Here is a 22707-nt window from a genome sequence, read left to right on the forward strand (position 1 = left end):
CATTTACAGAACACCGTTGAAAGATCAATATTATAGAGATGGAGAACAGAATCATGATTTCCAGGAGTCAGGGATGAAGTCAGGGAGGAAGGAGATATGACTATAAAGGAGTAGCCCAAGGAAGTTGTGCTGGTGAACAGATCTATATCTTGAGTGTGATGGTGCTTAGAGAAAACTGCAAAGTGATCATATTGCATAGACCTACACACACACACACACACACACACAGGTACATGTAACACTGGTGAAATCTGAATTATCTCCATGGATTGTACTAATGTCACATGCCTGGTTTTGAGAGTGCACTCTAGTGCGAGATGTGAACTCTCCCAGGTCAGCTGGGAGAAGGTGCCCAGGACATCCCTGAACACTGGCATCACTGGGGGAAGGTGCATGAGACCTCCCTATACATTCCTTTACAACTTGCTTTGAATGAATAATTATTTCAAAATAGAAGGGACCCCTGGGTGGCTCAGTCATTAAGTGTCTGACTTAGGCTCAGGTCATGATCCCAGGGGCCTGGGATCAAGCCCCACATCGGGCTCCCTGCTCAGCGGGAAGCCTACTTCTCCCTCTCCCGCTCCCCCTGGTTCTGTTCCCTCTCTCGTGGTGTCTCTCTCTGCCAAATAAATAAACAAAATATTTTTTTAGAAAATAGGAAGTTTAAAAAAATTTTTAAAAACATTTAAAAAAGTAGAAAGTTACAGGTAAAGAAATGGAACCTGACATTGGAGAGCCATTTAGCATCCATTCTCTTCTGCTGCTATTTAAGAAACACTTCTAGAAGCTAAGGCCTTTACACATATTATACTTCAGTTACTCTTCTCAAAAATCCTGAATAATAGGTATTATTATCTCTATCCTACAGATGGAGAAGCAGACTCAGAAACAAAGCCACTTGCGCAAGGGTCTCTGTCAAGAGCACATACTTGTGCCCACTCTGCACCATTCCTACCCTTGAAGGTCACACCAGCCAGCTAATGGATTATCCCATCTGACACCCTGCCAGGGCTGGACTTGCTCCCCTCAGAGGGCCTGGAGCCTGGGAGGCGGGGCACGGTGGGGGGCGGGATACCCACAGGAAGGTCTTGATGAGGAAGTCCAGGGGTGGGTACCTGGAGGGCAAGATCAGCTCCTGGGAGGTAGTTGGGGAACTGGGCCACTCCTGCTTCTCTTCAGTCTACACCCACCCCTGATGCTGGCCCTGGCCCACACCCAGTGCAGGCACACAGGGGATACTCTGCAGCCTTATTTCCTCCCTATTCTTTCCTGACTGGCTCCCTATCAGATCACCCACCCCTAACCAATGCCATCTCCCCTTTTCCAGAGCTGAACTTCATCACCCAGTCCCCAGAGCCAGCAAGACATGGGCCCCATTTTCCAAATCCTGACGCTTCTCATTTAACCTGAAGACTTGGAGGGGTGAGTTGGAAATGGGTTGGGCTGGGGCTGGGGGGTGGGATAGATATGGAAGAAAGCACTGTTTGGGGGCTGCTGATGGAGGGTCAACTGAGCAGGAAAGCAGAGTTTGAGAGCAGCTCCCTTCCCTCTTGCAACCTCAGAGAAGGCACATGAATTATTTATGGACCATTGTTTTGATTTGGGAAAACTGCCCCACATCCCTTTTGCATTTAAATAGGGATTATGGCCTAAAATTCAGAGAAGGAAGGCAGCACCTCACCTGGTGTGCTGAGTCTCAGTTCCCTCATATGTAAAACAGGGATAATGGCAGCATCTCTGTCTTATGAAGGCCAAGCAAAGATGATCCATGTAAAGTCCTTAGCACAGTAGCTGGAACCTAGTAGGGGCTCAATAAATGCTTGTTGACTGAAGAGACGTACTGGATGCCTAATGCATGTTAGCTAAATGGGGCAGCCCTCTCTCTGGGGTCACAGTGCCACCCTGCATTCCAGAGCCAGCCCATGTGGCAGTTCTGTAAGATTTCTCCAGCTCCTTCCTGGGAAGCATGTCTTCCTCTGTCCTTTTGAAGCTCTTCTTTGGGTCTCTGTTACTGTCTGGCTCAGTCCACTTTGCATTATATACCCATGAACCTCAAAGTCCAGGGGTGCACCCCTAATCTCACCCCTGTTAGGGACCAGAGCTGGCACGGCTCATCTTTCAGCATCAGACCCAACTTACCTTCAGAAAGAACATCCTCTGAGCCAGAGCTCAGAGACCTCATCTCATCTGACCTTACCAGGGGGCCTCCTTACCCTTTCACAGATGGAAAGACAGTAACTGCCCAGACAGGAGCAGGGAGAACCAGGTGATGCCTCCAAGATTCTCAGCTCACTTCCTGCTACCCCACCCTACGTATGCCAAGGAAGATGAGTAACTCCAGACAGAAGTGGGGAGGGCCAGACAGGCCACACATCTCTGTCCCCACCTCCCAGATCACCCAGACTTCTGGCTTTGCTCAAGTTTTGCTTCTCGCCCCAGCACTTTGTGGCTAACCAGATTGTTTCCAAACATGTTACATAATTGCTCACATATTTATTTATGCCATCTCTTGAATATTAAACGATTGATAATATGGAACAGAAACATGGGCGTTTAAACCCAGCAGCTTTTGACAGGCGTGGGTGGGGAAGGAGGTTGAGGAGAGCCATCTCTGAGCCATTTACAGGAGGAGAAGGTGACATCTCCCCTCTTTTCCCGAGATGGGTTGAAAGGCTTCCCAGGCCCATGGTTGGCAAGCACTATGTAGTGGAATTTTCACTATGCAGTTGGGCCTCTTTTATTACATAATGAAAAAGATGCATTATCATTTCCCTAAAGGATGCCTGAAGCCAGAGCCTGGCCACCTGTTTGCTTATTCATTTATTGAGCACCCTCTGTTTGCAGTCCCTGTTAGGCTTTTATTCACCCAGAAGCGTCCTCGTGAATGAAATGAATGAGACCCCCGTCCTCATGGTACTGCCACTCCAGTGGACAGCTAAACAAATCAAAAGACAGCTTCCGAGCATCACAAGCAGTGTGAACAGAACAAAACAGGTGGCAGGGTAGGACTGGTCAGCAGTCCCCTGAGGAGGGACATTTGACTGGAGGTCTCTGTGGTAGAAGCGGCCAGCCATGCAGAGGTCCAGGTATGGGATGAACGTTCCTGGCCGCCCGGAGGGCCCCAGGAGCAAGTAGCCCATGGGAGGGGGCAGTTGGGGAAGAGTGAGGAGGACAGTGGGTTGGGAGGGGTGAGGTGGAGCCCAGCATCAGTGATGCAGGCAAGGAGTGCCTACCGACAGTCAATTAGGCCAGGCCTGTGGGGCCTCCTGTGAGGAGTTTAAATTGTAGTCTACATGTAGTGGCAAAGCTATTGGAGGGTTCTGGTGACCTGGTGGATGTTTGGAAACCATTGCTCTGCAGTTGGGAGAGGGCTTGGCATTGTGGGCCGGGCCAGGAAGGGCTGGGTCTGAAGTGCTGGTAGATGGGGCTCTCCCAGCCCCAAACCTGATCTTCCAGCCTCTGGAGGGAATCTGCCCAGGGTGATGGTGAGTTTCTCCCAGGGCGGCTGTGGAGGTCTGGCCTGACCCAATAGGAGTCACAATAACTCTGATATCAGCCATGAAGGTACCTGGATTTACTCAGCACCTAGACTGAGCCAGGCACTGGAATAAGACCCCTGGGCTCACCATCACCCTGGGACACATATAGTTTTACTGTCCCCATTTTACAGAAGAGGGAACCAAGGCCCAGAGTGGTTAAGTAAAATGCTCACAGCCATCCAGGAAGTACATAGCAAAGTGGGGATATGAACCTAGTCAGTCTTTCTCCACAAATGTGAACCTCAATCCATGTTGGCTAAATGAATTAATAACAATAATAGTAAACACTTATTATAGTGCTGGCAAAGTGCCAGGTCGTGTTTTAAATGCTTGAAAACATTCATCCCTTAGTCTTCACAACAGTTCCAGGAAGTAGGCATGACCACTAGCCCCACTTTACAAAATGAGAAACTGAAGGACAGAGGGTTGTATTATTTACCCTAGCGGGGATTTGAACCTGGAAGGTCTGGCCAAATTTGCATGTTGGAGCAACGTGTTAGGCTGCTGTCGGAACACCCATTTACAAAGCAGCTTGGGCCTCCTTCAGATGTGGACAGTAGTACCCACAGCTGGGCAGTGCTGGGAGTGGGAGACACACGGGAATGTGCTCTGTAGAAGGTAAAAACTTGCACAAATGAGCTTGAAAGTATTTGAGGATTCTTTTAAGATTATTTATTTATTTGAGAGAGAGAACACAAGCAGGGAGCAGAGGGAGAGACAGAGGGAGAAGCAGGCTCCCCACTGAGTAAGGAGCCTGATGTGGGGCCCAATCCCAGAACCCCAGAATTACGACCTGAGCCAAAGGGAGACACTTAACAGACTGAGCCATCCAGGGCCACCAGGACTAGAGGATTCTTAAACACCTTATCCTTTTAAGGAGTTGGAATGTTTCCCTCCATCCTGTTTTCCCCAATGAGAGAATGGAGAAAAATGTAGGCCCTGCCCTGGCCAGACAGCCCCAGAGCCTGAGATATAGGAGACAGAGCAAAGAGCTGGGGTCATGCACTCAGACCCCTGGTATCAGCTTGTTAACTCAGGTAAGCTCTCTGCACATGCGGCCGGTCCGGGGAGGTAGCATAGTGCTGACAGCCCAGCTGCCCGGCCCACCTCTGCTAGCATCAGGTCCTAGCAGTGCGATCCTGGGCCAGTTATTTAGACACTCTCCCACCTCAGCTTTATATTCTTTAAAAAGGGAGTGGGAAGCCCTCCATTTTGAGCCTATTGGAAAGAGTACATGGGAGAGAAAAGCAGATGTGCTGAGCAGAGCCCAGGATGTCAACGGCGCTCAGCGGGTTTCTGTTCTCCTAGTGTCTCCCGTGGGAATAGTTGCCTCAGAGGGTGAGGACCCCAGGCCCCTTTCTGCTGGGACCATTTCAGATTCTCCGCTGCACAAGCACTGGAAACAGACAGTTCGCCATCCATATCAGTGTACTGTGGCTGCTGTAACAAAGCATCAGCTGCATGGCTGGAAGACACAGATACTTGTCACCAAGTGTCAGCTGGGTTGTTTCCTAACAAGCCCCAAGAGGGAGGATCTGTTCCCAGCTCTGGTGCTTCCTTCAGGGACAATCTTCATTACCTTGGCTTGTGCGTACATTACCCTGACCCCCCACCTTTGGTGTTATCGTCCATGCTTGTGTGTGCCTCCAGATATCCCCTTTTCATAACGACACCAGTCCCATTGGATCAGAGCCCACCCTGACAACCTCGTCTTAAGTAGCGTGCCTCTGTAAAGATCCTGTCTACAAATAAGGTCACGTCCACAGTTCCTGAGGGTTAGAACTCCAAAGTACCTTTCAGAGGAAAAGCCTAATTCAACCCCTAACGCTATCATAATTGTTTGAAGTGGATTCTGGAAGGGCCATCAGTGCATTCGTGACATTTCTTAAATAGCCTGAAAGAATATTTTACATCATTTTCCAAAAGGGCAACATCCTTCTCAAAATCACTCCTTAGCTTCCAGGAGCTTCCCATTAACTCTTGGCCTTAACAAACTCCAGCATGGGTCTCTGGGGCCATCATCTTCAATGAAGAGCAAGCAACCTTGAATCCAAGCTCTTCGTTAGCCCCGATTGTGCACCAAACTCGGCAAACACAGGAAGCTAGAGGCCTAGACTTTGAGGCAGTCACAGGTGAGGGCCCCAAGGACAGGCTGGCAGGCAGCTTGGCTGTTATTACTGGAGAGGTGGGTGCTGGGGCCACAGGGCCCTTCCCAGCAATGAGCTTCGGCATGAAGAAAAAGCCTTCTTTCCTACACTGCTTCTTGTCTTTGTCTCCTAAGGGGAAAATGCCCTTTCTGAGTGCTCTGAGAGCACAGGAGAAACCTCACTGGCTCTTTGTGCAGTCAAATAACTCTTCAGTCACTCACCTTTCATTCTGGGATGAGACCTACTCCAGAATCTGTCTCCATAGCAAGTCCCAAGTGCAGAGGAACCCAAACCTGCTCCACCCCCAGCTGGCATCCCCAGCTTGGCCAGGATCCCTGGAGAGGTCAGGAGTTAGTAATAGATGCACCCTTCTTGACAGATCCTTATATTTAAAATAAGCTTCCCCACCCCAAATGTTGAATGTTCTCATGTTGCTTGAGCCAAGAGCAAACAACCTGCATTTCCAATGCCTCAGTGACCATGGAGGACTGTGCACGGTGGCATTGCACTGATTAGAGCACCCAGACTAGGCACAAGCTTACTGAGGTGCTGGGTTTGAATCCCAGGGCTGCCAGTCTGAGCTCTATGATCTGAGGTGAATCTTGTCACTCTTCCAGTCTCCATTTCCTCAGGTGCAATGTAGGGAGAGTTCCTACCACACAAGTGAGGGGGGCCTGTAGAGGACTTCGCATGGTGCTAGGTAACCAACCTGAATTGTCTGGCTTCTCTCTTTGGGCCTCAGCCTCCTCCCCTGCAGACAAGGGTATGGGACTGGGTGGGTTCTGGCCAGTTCTGTGTGACCGTTGGGAGCAGTCTCCAGGGAGTCTAACATCTGGCTGGGCAGAGGGAGCATCTCCTGCCCACAGGCCTGCCTGCCAGGAGCTTGCTGTGTGACCTGGGGTGGCGGCCCTCTGCCCTGCATTGGCCTGGTGGCTCCAAAGCATCTTCACGGGGACAACCCTCGGCCCCTCGCATAGACCATGTCTCCTAGTTGGCCTCAACCAATGCTTGTCAAACTGACTGCACTGCTGAGTCAACTCACCCAAACTCCAGAGGGCAGAATATTTTACCCCTTCCAGAAGCTGGAGGCAGCAGAGGGAGGTCAGTGTCCCCAGGACACTATTTCCAAAGAGGAGTTGAGTAGAAGGTGTGCCTGAGTGAAAGCCCCAGTGCACTGGTGGTGGGCTGTGGGCCCCCCGGGGTCAGGAAGCCTGGGGTGGGCCGCACTCCAATCTGTCTCCCTCTACGCTTGCTGTCACAGGGGAAGATCTGAGCCCAGGCCTTGACATGATGCCGGGGCTGTTCACAGTGTCCCTGGGGGTATTCTGCTTATTGAACCGCACCCAGAGGAGGATGAAACAAAAAATTATGTAGCAAGTAGAGTGGGCTCATGGGAGGGTGCTGGGAGCAGGAACTTTGAGTTCAAACTGCGGCCTGGTTGTCCCTTCTCCGGTCCTCGGTTGGCTCATCTGGAAATAGAACAGAAACCACATTGCAGGGTGGTTTTGCCGCTGGAGGTCTCTAGTAGTCCGTGTGCCTGCCCCACCAGCTGGTCATGAGGCAGGATGCGCCCCCTCTTTCTGGGCCCCGTGCAGCAGGCAGCCCCTCGGATGCCAAGAGTAGAAGCCTCTGGGCCCCAACTCTACATGCCCTGCCTTCTGGGTCTTTCCCTTCACTCGGTCTGACTTCAGTAGATGCTGGCAGCTGTGGGGGCAGAAGCCCTGTGTTCAGACATGGAGGGATCAGATGGGGCTCTTCACTGATGGGTCGGCATCAGTGTGCCCATCTGTAGGCTGGGCACAACATCCCTTGCCTTGGGGGCTTCCATAAGAGTTACTGAGATAACCTATACGTGCCGGCCTGGTAAGTCATTGCTTAAAACTATTTCTGAGTCCACTGGGGTCAAAGGCTACTGGGCTCCCAGGTGTCACGGAGCTCCCTCAGGCCTGGCTCTCAGCCTTGGCCTGCCTGGATCGGTGGGAGAAGTAAGGTGTCTGCCTTCCCCGTGCTAGGCCAAGTGTAAATAAAATGTTTAGGATCTTATTGTTAGAAAGAACCACAGAATTCCTGAACACCCTCACCCAATGATAGAAGCTTTCCCCCAACTCCTTGACCGGTAACTTTTTAATATTTTTCTGGTTACTTCCAAGGACGGGAACCTCACTATCTGTCATGTGGCAGAGACCAGAGACAGCACACAGTTCATGTACTTCATGCCCAGGCATTTTATGCATTAAAATCCCACACTCCTTGCTCAGGGCATTGTTACTCTTACTTTAGAAACAGTTTTAACAATGAGAATGACCTGATTCCTTAAGCCAGAGATGGGAGACCCTGCTCAGGGTTCACCTCCCCCGTAACCATCCCCAACATTAACTCCACCTCCATGAAAATGAATCACTCCATCTTCCCTGTCCCTGCTGCTCTTCTGATATGCCTCTGTCGTCAAACGCATCATGGGTGTTTCATTTCGTTTTGGGGTTGGTTTTTTTTTTTACCTTTCTCTGTCTAGACCCTAAACTCCCCATAGAGGGAGTGGGGCAGTGGAATGAGCTTGCTTGGGACTTAGAATCAAAGAGGTCTGACCTTCAGGCCTTATTTCCTTCTAGCCACATGACCCAGAGGAGGTGACCTGGCCTCTCCGAGCCCATGGATCAAGGCCAGTGTCTTCCTGATCCTCTCCTTCCCTGTGCATAGAGCTGAAATCCTGTTGCTCTCTGTATCCCTAGTCCCTGACACACAATAGGTGCTCAGAACTGGTTGAATAAAGGAGGTGCAAGGAAGCTACGGGTGGGGTACATTATGAGAGTGCAGGGGAGGGAGCTTGCTCCTGGAGGGGAACACACCATAGTCATGGAGAGCTTACAACACTGAAGCCAAGAGCAGAGATAACCAGTCGGAAAATAAGACCCATGGGTCTTATTTTGCAAACTGATAGTGGTACAGGGCTACTTAGGGAAGGGGCAGCAGAGGAAAACACACTGACAAGAGCCTCGTGTCACCACCCAGGGGTCACCCCCTAAACACTGCCATCCCCACGGACCCCACACGAGCTTTGTTCAACAGAAAAGTATTCATCTGGTGCCTGCATGACTGAAACCGTATTTTTAAAATATCAAAGTCTGGGAAGGGAAGGAAGATGCTAGGTTGACTAAGTAACATGTTTGCAGCATAGATGTTCTACTATTGTCGAATAGGAACTGTTGTGATTAGCACACTATCAATTCACTTAAAAGTGAAAAAAACATAGTCAGGGGTGAGTTCCTCACACCTGAAATGTTTAAAAATAAAACAGATATCAGCACACAAAGGGAGAAGTTTGCAAAAGCCAGGAAACCACTCTGTGGACACGCTCTCCCTCCAGTCAGGTGGGAGAGAGGACCCGGTGCTCTACATCATGGGGAACAACACATGTTTACTTCCTGCGCTCTGGAAACAGAGAGAAGGGGATGGGGTGTATGGGAACAAGCAAGGCTGAAGAGGCTTCCTGGAGGAGGTAAGAGCCAGGTTGTTTGGCCTAGGCCCTCCCCACCTTACCCTGGATGGCCTGTCCCCAGCATTCACATTCACATGACCCCACTTTGTTGGAAGCCTCTGTTCTTGGGTTTGGCCAGATGCACCCATGGTGGCTGCCCTCTCCTCATGGTCCCAGGGCCACTCGATACCAGCCGTACAGGGAGTCCTTGGAACAAAAGGACTTCCAGGTAACCAGGACTGGAGCCAGAGTGCCGCTGATAGGATCAGAAGCCTCAAGTGAACAGGGACCCAGAAGGAAGGCAGGGGCTCAGAGAAACACCCCACCACCCATACTGCCTCAGGCGGAGGCTACTGTTTTGCCAAGCACGGTGGAGGCCAGCCATGCTTCCCTGCCCCTCCCTACCCCACCTGCCCTCTCACTGACCACAAGGCCAGAAAGGGAGGCAAGCCTGCTGGCAGCGGGACTGGGTGCGGTGGCCACCTCACAGGGTGTAGACACTCCAGTGGCTGTCAGCACTGAAGACAAAAGGTCAGAGTAGGGGTTTGTGTCCGTGGCCTGGGACTCATCAGGGACAGCAGGGGATTCACCACCATCTCCAGCCCAGGTAGGGGAGGGTAGCTGGGCCCCTTAAGGGTCTGGGTCTCACGTAAGAGGGGGGACCTGCAAACCTTGGAGTCCGGGGCTGGGAGGGAGGCAGGAGGGTGAGGCCTGGTCTGGACAAGCCCTGCGGACACTGACAAGCAACCCCCTGGGGGGACGGTCTCTGGCCTCCCCCAGCTCTGCAGGCACCCTTCCTCCGGAGGGTTGCTAGAACGTGCGAGAGCCTGAGCTCTGGAGTCAGACGGCCCAGGTTCAAACCCGGACACCTGTGTGACCTTGCACACTCACCTCTGCCTCTCTGTGCCTCAGTTTCCCACCCTGTAAAACGGAGGTGGTGCCAACAGCCCTTATTCCCTAAGGCCTTTGTTAAGACTTGATGAGACAGTGGGGACCTTAATATAGGTCCATGCTCTGGAGCTCAGAGCATCACCCCTGCTCCCTATCACTCCCTGACCCTGACACCATCTTTCAGAGCCGCAGTCAGTGCCTGCTGCCCCTTCACAGGTGCAGCTGGACGGAGATGACCTGGATTCAGGGTTTGGATCCTGTGTCTGCAGACTTTATAGCTAGGAAGGTTTAGACAAGTTCTTGGCCCTCTGACCCCTATTTTTTTTCATGTAGGACACGGGAACAATTATGGGACCTACTCCTCAGGATATTCATCAGCATGAAATTACGCTGCACACAAAAAGGGCTTATCCTCTACCCCATACTTATGTTGAGACCCATTTTCACCGCCATCACCACCTCCATCATCACTGTTGTTGTTGTTGTTGTTGAAAAGGAAGGCTCAGAGAGGGAAGAAGACTTGTGGCCAAATAGCAAGGCAAAGGGCAAGACAAGACAACCCCCCATCCCTGCTTTCTGCTCACCTCACCATCTCACTGGCCTTCTTTGTCACCTCTGAGCACATCTTGCCAAGAGCTTGGTTTCTCCTTGCAAGAGGTCACCCTAAAGTGTCTGAGAACTGGCCTCCCCTGACCTCACTGCTCCCAGGCACAGATTTATGGGCCCCCACAGGGAAAGCCAGCATCCCCCAAGAGGTTAGGTCAGCAGAGAGCCAGGGCAGGGGGTTACCTTCTCCCCATGATTTCCACAGCACCCCTCTAAAAGCTCTTCCCCCACTGTCCACAGGAGCCTTAGCCAGGGGGATGCCTGACAGGGACAGGGTGCAGCTTTGGATAACACACATCTGAAAACTGCAGAACTTCTTATAGCCCAAGGGGCTCCATTAGAAAGGGAAGAATTAGGACTCCAACTTCCAGCAAAGTTGCTTGGGACCTGGGGGACAGGTCTGGGACGTCATCCTCAGACATCTCTTGGTTCTATTAGCAGATGGACCACCTCTGCAGGCTTGTCTCTGTCTCTTTCACCTTCTGTGCATCAGAGTTTGGGCCTTCCCTGGCAGGGAGGGACAGAGACACAAGAGGAGGCAGGGGAGGCAGAGGAAGGAAAGGGTGGGGTTTGCTTTGAAGGAAAAGATGAGTTATGTACCTGCTTTAATAATATAAATAGTACTTGAGCAATAATAGTAGTAATTGTTCCTATTTCTTGAATACTTACTATGCACCAGGCACGGCACTAAGAACTGTAAATACGTCACCTCAGTTAATCTTCACTACAGCCTGATCAGGTAGAAAATATCGTACCCATTTTACAGATGACTACACCAGAAGAGGCTTATTTATATACCTTGTGGTGACTACAGATGCCAGGTAGATGATACAGGGGAATCATAAATTCTGCTTGGAGTGTAATAGGGAGCTCTGGGGACTGTGGCGAGTTGCAGAAAGTCACTTGGTATTGTTTTGTTTTGTTTCGTTTTGACACGTGATATATGTACATTAAAGTGATAAAGTATGCTAACCTTAAATGTACCTCTTGATGATCTTTGCATATATTTATACATGTGCTACCAGCACCCAAATCAACATATAGAATATTTTTTGTATGCTGAAACATTCCTTCTGAGGTGCTCTAATTTAATTATATTTTTTATTTCTTTAATTCTGCAAAACTTTCAAAGTCAAGGGGAGCCCAAGGACACACAATGACTAAATATAATGTGATATCCTGTATAGGATCCTGGAACAAAAAAAGACTTTAGGTAGAAACGAAGGAAATGTGAATCAAGCATGAACTTTAGTTAATAGTAACATATCAATATTAATTCATTAATTATGAAAAATATACCATACTAGTATAAGCTGTTAATACTAGGGGGACTAGCTGTGGGGGAGATGAGAGTTATTCTTAGCAATGTTTATTTGTAAATAGAACAGTGTTCTAAAACACAAGGTTTATTAAGAGAGAAAAAGCACTCTGCAATTCCTCCAGCAAAATATGTCGGTAGGCCTTTAAGGATCTGGCCTCTGAGCTGCCAGTTTGTGACGTCCAGAGCTATAATGCCCTCGTTGTACAGATGGGGAAATTGAGACCCAGAAAGTGGAAGCCCCCTCCAGCAGATCAGTGGCAGAGCCGGAACCAAAAGGCCACTCAAGGCTCCAGCTGCAGAATGGGGCAGGGGTGTGAGTGTGCATGTGGGGTTGCCAGTGTCTCCCCGGATCTCTGAGTCCTTTACTGAGGACGTGCCCTCCACGAAGCTGCCAGGGGCCAACCAGCTTCCCTTGACTGCTTCCTCCTGAGCTCTCCAGGGCTGTCAATTAGAAAACAGTTCTCCCCCTGGCCTCAGCCCCAGAGGGAGTGGTCATGGGCAGTTCCTGTTCTGCGAGCAGGATGTCACCTTCCCATCCAGCCCTGATACACATTTTGGGTGTCCCCCATGCCCAGCATAGGATCTGAGTTGAGTGCTGGATGGATGGGTGAGTGAAGAATTGAAGGAGGGATAAAATAAATGGCAAGGGTGGGGAGTTAGGGGTGTGTGGAGGGAGATAAAGGGGGCCAGGAGCACAGATTCTGTAGCCAGATGGACTGGGTTGAACCCTGACTCTGCAGCTTCCAGACACATGACCTTGGACAAGTCACTTAACCTCTCTGTGCCTCAATTTATTCAATTTAAAATAGGGATAATAGCAGTATCTGTGAGGAAGGGAAGTAATAAATATAGGAAAGGAGGGAAGAGAAATAGGGGAGGGGCGATGATTTCATTTTCATATCAGGACATGGAAACTCAGACAAAGCCATACGACTGACCACTGACCCAGAAAAGGTGGGTCAGTAGCATCCTACAGTGGTTAGAAGACAGGTCTGGGAACCCGGCTGCTGGGGTTCAAATCCCAAGGCTATCTTTTACTGGCCACGTGGCCTCAGACAAGTGAGTTAACATCTTTGTGGCTCAGTGTCCTCACCTGTAAAATGGGTGTGGTAACAATCGTATTTACTTCATGAGATTTCATGAGGACTAAGTAATTGATTGGTGTGTGTATAGTGCTTAGGACTATTCCTGGCGCGTTTTAAACAGCCCCTGGCATATAAGGAGTGTTTATTAAATGGAGGAAAAGTCTTATGCCAGAAGCTCACTCTCTTCCCTGACGGGGCACCAACTTCTAGGAGAGATCGAGGTCCAGGCACTGTAAACTCACCTGCTGAATCCAGGTGAGAACCTGCCTTAATGAAGTCACATGGGGAGAGGGTAGAACTGGTGACCAGCTGCCCATCTCTATGGCCTCACCCACCTCCAGCCAACCCCAAGATAGTCAGCACTTCTAGTATTTTAAGAGTAGCCAGAAATCCGGATTCTTATCCACAATTTCTCAATTTTTAAACATTGGTACTTAGTTCAATTTTATTTTAAGCTCTTAGCAAAACAAACAAATTTATTTTAAGCTGGCTGCTTTCCCAAGTGGCTGGTTTGCAGCCTCTACCCCAGTCCAGTCCTGCCAGTTTGCTTTCTTTAACTTTTCTCCTGCGTATTAGAGGAAGGGAAACTGAGGTCCAGAGAGAAATGTTTGAATCCGTTGTGTCTGACCACTTAGTGGAGTCAACAGGCAGTCTGCTAGTTCCCCTCTCCTGGCTGCAAGCCACAGGTTTCCCCAGGTAATCAGACTTTGGACCAGATAAGGGATGAGAACTCGAAAGGGAATTTTCCCTTCAGCCCAAGGTTCTTACAGGAGCATATTTGAAATATGACGTTTGTTAACTAAGTATCGTTTGCACAGTGCATCCCAGTTACAGCTGAGTGTGAAGCAGGAACTACCCCTGCTTCCAAAGCCATAACAGAGATTTGCAGTGTATGATGCTCCAACTTCACTCCCAGCCCTGGCTCAGTGGGTAGGGGGCCAGGATTCCAGGACGTTCATTCCTAAATCTCACCGTTTGCCACTCCGTCGTTACTAAAGGAGCAGCCAGTGGTAAGCTCTGTTGTAAAGGAGGTCACTAAGCAGGAGCTAGAGGGGTTTAGAAAAAAGGGGAGGCGTGTTCTGGAGAGAAGTTTTAGAGGAATATTGTTGGGGAAGAGAGTTAATTTATAGGCTTGTCATGCTCCGAACTTGAGTTGTTTTCTCTTTCTTGTTGAAAAAGCGCCCTTTGGTTCTCACTTATTTAACAGACTGTGCCGCCATTGCCAGATGAGGCAATTTTACAGATGAGTAAAATGGGGTAAATATTGTACTCGCTTCCCGCCACTGGCGATGAGGGGGAAATGAGATGGCCTGTGCAGAGGATTAAACAATACAAAACAGCCTTGGTTCTCATTGTCAGCAGCAGCCAGCCTGCCTGCATGCGCAAGTGACAGCTGGAGAACCTTCCACTCCTGGTCTTTCTTTACCCTGTCTATGTGATGGTGACCTTCACTTTGTCTGGAGAGTCAGGGCATCTGCTAGCTGTGGAGCACTTCTTGTGGGTCAGGTTCTGTGCTAGACCCTTCTGTCTATTTTCTTTTCTTTAACCCTCAGAGCAACCCTGGGAAACCAATGTCATTATCACCTTTTCAGATGAAGTACCTGAAGCTCTGGGAGGAATGTGACTTATCCAAAGTCACCCCTGGGTGGGGACACAACCTTGAGCAAGTCCCAGTACCCTCCAGAGCTTCCAGCTTCCTCATTTGTAAAAGGAGGTTCAGGACACCCATCCCAGGGCTGCTGTGGGGATCTAGGAGGTAATGACTTGGAAAGTGCACCATCAGCTGCAAATCCCAGCCAAATGGACAGCATCAGTGTGAGTTTTGCAGAAACCTGTTCCCCTTTGGGGCTCAGTGCATTTTAGCAACAAAAGTTATAGGGAAAAGTTATTTCGAGTGTCTGTTTCTTGGGTGGTTTCCAAAATGTGTCTCCTCCCTCCACTAACAAGTGTAAAGCTGGCTTCAGCAGAGGCTCTGCTCAGAGCAAGTCACTTTCAGTGGAATGATCTGGGAGGTAGGAAGGAAATGGGCAGGATGGTCACAGGGGAGACAGGAACACAGAGAGGACCTCGGGCTATGGAGTCAGAGAGATATGAGATCAAATCCTGGCTCTTCTACCTACTAGTTCTGTGACCCTAAGCCAGCTAGTTGACCTCTCTGATCCTCACACAGAGAATTGTTATGATGAAGGGGGTGAGCAAGGCAGCTGAGAAGCAAAGCATGGGCATCCACAAACATCCAGTGAGACCAGTTCCAAGTCCAAGACTGGAGCTGCAGACATTGCTGGGGTTGGGGAATAGGATAGAAACCAGTCCAGAGTCTGGAGAGAAGGGGCCCAGGGGAGAAGGGGCCAGCTGCTAAGGTAGGGAAGACTGGCCAAGTTGGGCTTAGCAGTACACGTACACTGGGAAGAAAGACTGGTCAAGTAGGGCTTAACAATACACATACACTGGAAAGGAAGACTGATCAAGTGGGGCTTAGCAGTTCACGTACACTGGAAAGGAAGTCTGGTCAAGTAGGGCTTAGCTGTGCACGTACACTGGACCACAAGCAGCTGGAGGACAGGCATTACATCCTCTTCATCTCAGTTGCCTGGTTCACAGCAGGTGCACAGCATACATGTAAAACCCTGAACTTAATATCCACTTTCCTTTCTGCCCCATGCTCACCCATTTAGTCCTATGTATCCCTTGATCTCCAGCCCTACCACCCCACCTCTGAACAGTGTGGAAAAACACAGGCTGTGGTATCTGACAGACTCAGATTCAAGTCCAAACTCTGCCCTATCTAGCTGGGTAGCATTGAGCAGATTACCTCCCCTCCACAACCCTCTTTTCTTTTCTGTAAATGGGCTGATCCTGCCTCCCTAGCAGAGTTATTGTAGGAGTTAGAGAGGATACATGTGAAAACACCTAGCATGGGCCCTGACACGTAGGAGGCATTCTGAAGGTGGCATCAGGAAGTGAGGCTGCTCCTTACCAGAGTAGCCCGTGGCCACCTCCAACTTCTGCACATACCCACAGACCGAATTCCTGAAGGCACTCAGTGTGTCTTTATATCTTAGGGGACACAAGCACCTGGGTTGAGGACATGGATGCAGTGCTACCTCTGTCCCCACAGTCTCTTTACACAGTTTCCATGCTGGTCCTATATTGACTGGCCACGGTGGGGCTAACGATGTCCACAGAACACCTCAAAAATGAGCATCAGCAGGCAGATCACTGATCAGGATTAAAGCACCTGTCCATATTCACTAAGCCATCCTCTGGCTGTGAGTATGGTAGTGTCTGTGAAAGTTCTCAGGTGGTAAGTATATGAATGAAGGGCTTCCTGGTCCCAGATCCCATGTCTTATTCTTGAGGGTAGCCTGTGAGCTCTGTGCCATTGCTGGACTGATGATTTATGGGTCCTTCTCTGGTACCTTGAGGTCAGGCTGAAGTCCTGAAAGATGGGACTGGCTCTGCTTCCCTACAAGGACCTCTGGGGACAGGTGCAGCACTTGGAAGGAAACCCACAGTGCTGCGGCCTGTAGGGCTGGGGGCCCATAGAGGGGTAACCTGCCCATTTGGGATGTGTGTGCCCTTGAAGTTTAGCTGACAAGGGTTTCAGGACAGAGCTTGCCTATGTCTGGCTATCATACCCTTACCCTACATGTAGTGCAGGCCCCGTTCAAAATCTGGGAGCCAGGTTTGCCCTGCTATTAACTGGGAAAATGCTGCTTTAATGCCTGGCGCCACTGGAGGAGCTCCACAGCCATCCACGAGGGACTTGAAGAGCTTATCTGTAGCAATTTAGCCTCCATGCCCCCCTCTGAACCCATGGTGACAGATCATCTACAGAAGTCACATAGTTTGGTCCAATACAAGTCAAAATGTCAAGGCACAATCTCTAAGCTCACTCTTGCCCCCACCCCCTGAACCCAGCCTCCTTCTCTTGCTATGCATTTATTTAGGATATCTCTCTACCCACCTGCCCTGGGCAGCAGAGGGTTGGCCCATCCTCCATTACCTGCCAAGACTGGGAGTCTGAGCTTAGAACTAGCCCCCACCCTACCCCCACCCCTTACCACCTGCTCCTGTGCTGACTCCCACACCCAGCCTCTCCCTCTGGGCCCCCAAGCTAATTACAGGCTTCCCTAAATCATTGGAAGGAAAAGCTAATTAAATCAGAGTCGGCCATCCGTTTTCTGGCTAAGGACAGGCAGCCCGACACCTTTCTTCCAGTCCAGGATCCGGAAACCACGGCTTGCAGCTTCATTTGAGTTGAGAACAGGTTTTTAATCTCTTAGGGCTGATTTCAGGAAGAGCAGCAAGATGGGATGTTTCCTCAACTGCTCCTTTGCACCATGTCAGAGTGACCATATGGGATCAGATTGAGGGCCTGGAAAACTGAGGTGTACCCAGATCTGCACAGCTGGGCAAGAATGTGTGAGGAGCCAAAGTAGGTGATAGTTTGACCTTGGAAATCCCGCAGCATGCCGATGCCCCACACCCACTGTTTCAGATGGTGTGGAGTGAAGGGCCTTGCCTTCAATCCCAGGCCTGCTGCTTGCTGGACCAGTGTCCCCTGCTGGCATTCTCCCCCTCTCTGAGCCTGAGTAATAACAGCACCTACCTCACAGAGTTGCCGAGAATTAAATGAGATGACATATCAGCCAGCCAGTGTGAAGCAGGTGCTTTCCATGTTTGTGGAATGAATGAGTGACTACAAAGTGCCACACCCAGAGTGAACACCCAAGCAATGTTAGTTCTCTCATCCACCTTGGAATCCCCATGTGTTTGTTACTATAGATACTTATGGGACTCATTGACATAAAACCTGTAGGTAAATAAATTTATTGCATGTTTTCCCCCTTTGAGATGTAAGAGACAAAGGACTCACAGGTGGGAGCATATGGGGTGTGGAAACTGAGGGTTCCCTTCCCACGGCCCGCCCTCCCATTTGCCCCTAGATGCCAGCCTGCTTTTCCTTTTTTCTGGGCCTCAAACCCCTTGATATAAAGAGTGGTGCCTTGACGGAAGTTCCAGCTCTAATTCTCAGCCCCTTCCTTCTCTGTTCCCTCATGAGCCATGTCCTCACCAACTTCCTCAAAGGCCAGCATGTGGTTGTCCCAGCCACTTTTTTACAGAGGGGTGACAAGCTCAACTAAGTAAGGAGATCCCCAAAGCAGGCAACCAATGGGGGAGAGTCCTCTGTAGGGATGAGGACCAACTCTGTGAGACAAGTCTGCAGTCCACTTTGCATTCCAGCTAGCTGTGTGGCCTCCAAAAAATCACCCAGCTTTTCTGTGCTTCAGTTTCCTCCTTTGCAAAATGGGCATGAGAATAATAGTATATCCCTCTAGGGTTGTTATAAGAGTTAAATTAATTCCTAGGGGCCAGGAGCTTGGGAGATGGCCTGGTCTGTAGTTAGCACTCCACAAGCATTAATTGTTCCTGGCATTTCTGAACCAGACTCTCAGAGACCCCTCATCACAGCCAGCCCAGCCCGCTGGCCTGATGCCTTCCCTCTTATGGATGGAATCTGGGGAGGAGAAGCCACTGGGCCACTGTCACTCAGAATGAACTTCCTGCTCCACTCCTCTCTCAAAGAGGAGAGTCTGCCAGTGCCTGTCAGGACAAGGAGGGCTCAGGGCAGGGCGGGGGAAGCTACGAAGGCCCAGGCCTCCCTCAGAGGCTCTAGCGGAGTTGGGAGGTGGCTATAAATATGAGAGGCGAGGGGCTTTCTAACTAGGCCAGGAATGTGTGTTAGTCATTGAGGTCAGAGCAGGCCGCAGAAGCTCTTGGCTGGGAAAAGAGTATATCCAGGAGTGAGCTCTCCCGGGCTCAGGGGAATCCAGAGAGCTGAGATGCAGAAGAAGGGTGATGAGCAGAGCTCAGCTCGGGCAATGCTGCCACCCCAGAACCTTGGTCAGAGGGGCCCAGGAAGGTCCCTCCTGCCTCTTCTAATCTCTGAGAAGTCCTACCTCAACCCCAATCAATCAGCCACCTATAACCACCTGTAGGCTGAGGCCATGCTGTGGCTCCCAAAGGGCACTCAGGCCACCATTCTGCAGAGTGAACAAGTGCATCCTTTCTATTTTAATAGCTGTGCACTTATTTTAATGTGTTGGGAGAAAAATACAACTGGCAAAGCAAATCCATGATCTCATGGCTATAAATGCTTAAGATAATACCAGGTAGGTGTATACATTTTTTAAAGAGGGAGTTGATTTTTTTTTTTTTTTTAAATGTATACTCGTGGAACTGAACCACCATTACTTAGGATTGGGGGATTCTGGACCACAGGCAAAATGCTAATTTTCTTGCCACGGAGCTCCAGCTATCTTCTGTGCCTCCAGTCCCACATCCCAGCCCTGCCTTTCCCCAACATCCCTGCCCTTGCTCCCCTCTGCTCCACTCTCACGGTGCTTATTGCCTGGAATGCTTTTCCCCTCCAGCTTTCCACTGTGAGCACCAGGTGAAATGAACTACTCACAGGTGCCTCCATGGGCCCATCCAGAGGCCTCCTCCTCCTCCTCCAGGCTGCCCCAGGCCCTTGTCCCTCTGCCACCACTCCCCACACTTTGTGAGAGTCTCCATAGCTCAGACCACTGCTCCCTTGGTGATGGGAAAAGCTCTGGCTGGTTGCCTTCCTTCCTGCTATTCCCAGCGCTGTACTGGGGGCTGAGCACATGCCCAGGAGACAGACCCAGTCACTTTCTGGAGCCATCCTTGCCTGGTGTTGGCTGGCACACATTCAGCCTCACCCTCAGGGCTCTGCCCCCTCCCTCATCTGTCAGATGGGGATGCTAAGTTTCCTCTCCCCAGGTGGGTGTGTGGGGTCAGTGAGTTTACTTCACCTAAAGCTGTCTAAAGGCATGTGCCTCGCATGTCATCAGGACTCCGCAAATCCTGGTTCTGCTCTTTTGAATTATCAAGGCTATTATCATTATCAGGGACCAATGGATATTCAGTAAGTGGGGCAGAGTGGAGGGGACGGAATGAGACTAGAGCACCTTTGCATTTAGGATCAGGAGAAAGTTCTCAGTGCCTATTTACTCCACCCCTCTCATTCTGAATATGGGAAAACTGAGGCCCACACTGCACCCCTAGAACCGGGGCCTGGGCCTCCTGTCCTTCAATCTACCATTGTCCCACCACCTCCGTCCTCCCTAGGCTGGGGGAAGAGGACTCCAGGACTCACCTGCCCAGAGAGACAGGCAGACCTACCTGAGCTTCTCTACCAACCCCCTCGCCCCAGTCTTTGGAATGGGCCAGAGAGACCTAGGGAGGAAATCCAGAGGCTGTGGCCAGTAGGAGAGCTCTCACTTCCCAAAGTCAGTGAATCAAAAGCTTCATTCTTTGTAGATTCCTCCGATAGGTAGGAGCAGACATGACCTTTGTCATTTGTTATTTATAGCTGAGCAGGCAAGGAATAATAAAAACCTGTATGGGAGCGGACTATAAATAACATCGCTGTGGCATTAAACACACACACACACACACATACACACACGTGCGCGCATGAGCCCATCTCACAAAAGCTTTTGCTTGCGATCACCACGCAGTTCCCTGAGGGGAGATGCTTTTATTGTCCCCATTCTTCAGATGAGGAAATGAGGAATGAGATTGGCCAGTGAGGCCACGGCCTCTGAGCCTGACGGATGCCAGGAACCTGACATCTATCACTGTCCCTATTGTAGAGTGTCTTGAGAGGTGATGCAGCTTTGCCGAGTGCCACCGAGGGAGGGAGAGAGAGGGAGAGAGAAGCAGGACCAGAACCGCCTCAGGTCACCTGTCTCCAAATGCAGTAGTCTGCCAGCTGCTAGCGGCCTTGCAGGGCTGGAGGAAGGAGAGGTGGGCATGGACAGGTGAGAGGAGTGGCCATGGGCATTGTGGACCCCTCAGGACAGGAGTTGGAGTGAGAAGGTGATGGCTGGGGTGCTAGAGGTGGAGAGGAGGCAGTCTGGGAAGGGCTCAGCACTGAAAGCGACAAGGGGGGACAGGGCAAGAGAAGGGAATTGGCCAATTGTGTTCCAGGGCGGGGCCACACCAGGCTCACCCGGTCTGACATTGAAATCCCTTTGGGCAGGGCGGCCATGCTGGCCAGCCCATGGCCGGAGAATAGGAGAAAAGTCCCAAGAGCAGGTTACCAGGGCTTGGATAGACAAGGACAGTCAGAGGAGCAGGCTCAAAGACACCAGAGCAGAAATGCATCCCCAGCACTTAAAGGAAACAGACTCCAGACAGCAGTGTTGAGCCTCTGCCCCTGGCCCAGTCGTGTGCTGGTGTGCATTTCATGACCAGCTCTCAGGCAGATAGGTGCCCGGCTTTGTAGTGTCTGCCAGGTTCTGTGGTGAAAGGCTCCCACCCCTGGCAGATCACAGCTACCATCATGCCATCCCTTGTGTGCACCGTTGGCTCTCAGGACACCACCACACCAAGCCACCCAGGGGGCGATGCCTGTGTCCTGCTTGCTTCAAAGGAAGAGAGGAGGGGCTTGCAGGCCATTTTAAGCTATTATTAATTGTGCATGTAACACACAAGAGGCAGAATCTCAATTAATTCTCAGTACCATCCTCTGAGGTAGACATTATCGCTAGCTTCCTGATAAAGAAACGGAGGCTCCAAGAGTTAAAGTGACTTGCTCAAGGTGGCGTACCTTGTGGCAGCGCTGGAATCTGAAGCCAAGTGTGTGTGAGTTCGGAGTCCCCACCCCAGCCATATACCATCCAGCCTCCAGCCGGGGTAGTTCTGGGACCGGAGCCGGGGCTGGATCTTCAGGCAGGGGTTCATGGGTGGGTTCCTTTGTGGGGTTAGAGCTGAAACGCCTGACCAAGTCCCAGAGGAAATGGTCACCACCCTTGAGAGAAGCCCTGAGAGGTTTGAGACAACCCCCACATGGGGAGGGCATGGAGCAGGAGTACCACCTTCCCCTCCCACCAGGGCAGAGGCACTGCATGGCACCCCACAGGGCTCTCCCAATCTTCCCCCCGCTCCTTCCCTTGTTCATAACCGAGTCTCCTCCTCCAAAGCCCAGTTCCAGGAACCAGTGCCCTCACTGCCAGACACATAGTAGGTGCTCAATTAATGCAGAAGAAATGAACCAATCACACCTTCCTATTCTCTCTCATTTTGTTGGAAATCAAAGACCAGATCAATTATATTATTATTATTCCCAGTTCACAGATAGAGAAACTGAGGTAGATTCCAACTGGCGAAATGACTAGCTCAAGGCCACGCAATAGTAAATGGCAGAGCCAGGGTTCAATCCCCTACCTCTGTGACCCCCTCAGCACCCTACTCTTCTCTACTGTGCTGTGTGCTCCCAGAAAGAAATTAGCACCTTGTATCTGAGAAGCTCCTTATGCTTTGTCAAGACACTTGCATTTCCTTCTTATGCTTCACTATTGCATGTTGGCCTCAGAGTGCCAGTGCAGGGAGGCTGGGGGACAGCAAGGAGGACTTGAGAGAGCAGGGGGCCTTGTAGTGAGAGAGTTGGCCCAGCCTGAAGGGCAGCCCTGTCCACAGAAGCCCTGGAAATCCCCACTGATGCAGGACCTCCTTGGAGGGTGGCATGGCGCCTGTGTCGGGACTCTTTGGAGCCATATCTTACAGACAGGTTCAGAGCGAGGTGCCCCCACAATGTGATGGGAGCAAGGGG

The 22707-nt window shown here is 50.6% G+C and overlaps 1 protein-coding gene and 1 long non-coding RNA gene across 3 annotated transcripts in view; one reads left to right on the plus strand and one right to left on the minus strand.

Moving 5' to 3' along the window:
* The window catches only part of ATP2B2 (ATPase plasma membrane Ca2+ transporting 2), a 367245-nt gene that overhangs the window by 171181 nt on the left and 173357 nt on the right, over positions 1-22707 (plus strand). Inside the window, exon 3 of one of the 2 annotated variants that reach the window (XM_047744719.1) lies at positions 1328-1422. The exons of the other annotated variant lie outside the window; for it this stretch is intronic. The gene's annotated coding sequence lies outside the window, so the exon portion shown is untranslated. The remainder of the gene's footprint in view (positions 1-1327; positions 1423-22707) is intronic. 2 annotated transcript variants of the gene reach the window in all.
* The window catches only part of LOC125108660 (uncharacterized), a 56633-nt gene continuing 38236 nt past the window's right edge, over positions 4311-22707 (minus strand). Inside the window, exon 4 of the long non-coding RNA XR_007129987.1 lies at positions 4311-7155. This is a non-coding gene — a long non-coding RNA (uncharacterized LOC125108660). The remainder of the gene's footprint in view (positions 7156-22707) is intronic.

This window comes from Lutra lutra, chromosome 1 (assembly GCF_902655055.1).
Source record: "Lutra lutra chromosome 1, mLutLut1.2, whole genome shotgun sequence".
Taxonomy (NCBI): domain Eukaryota; kingdom Metazoa; phylum Chordata; class Mammalia; order Carnivora; family Mustelidae; genus Lutra; species Lutra lutra.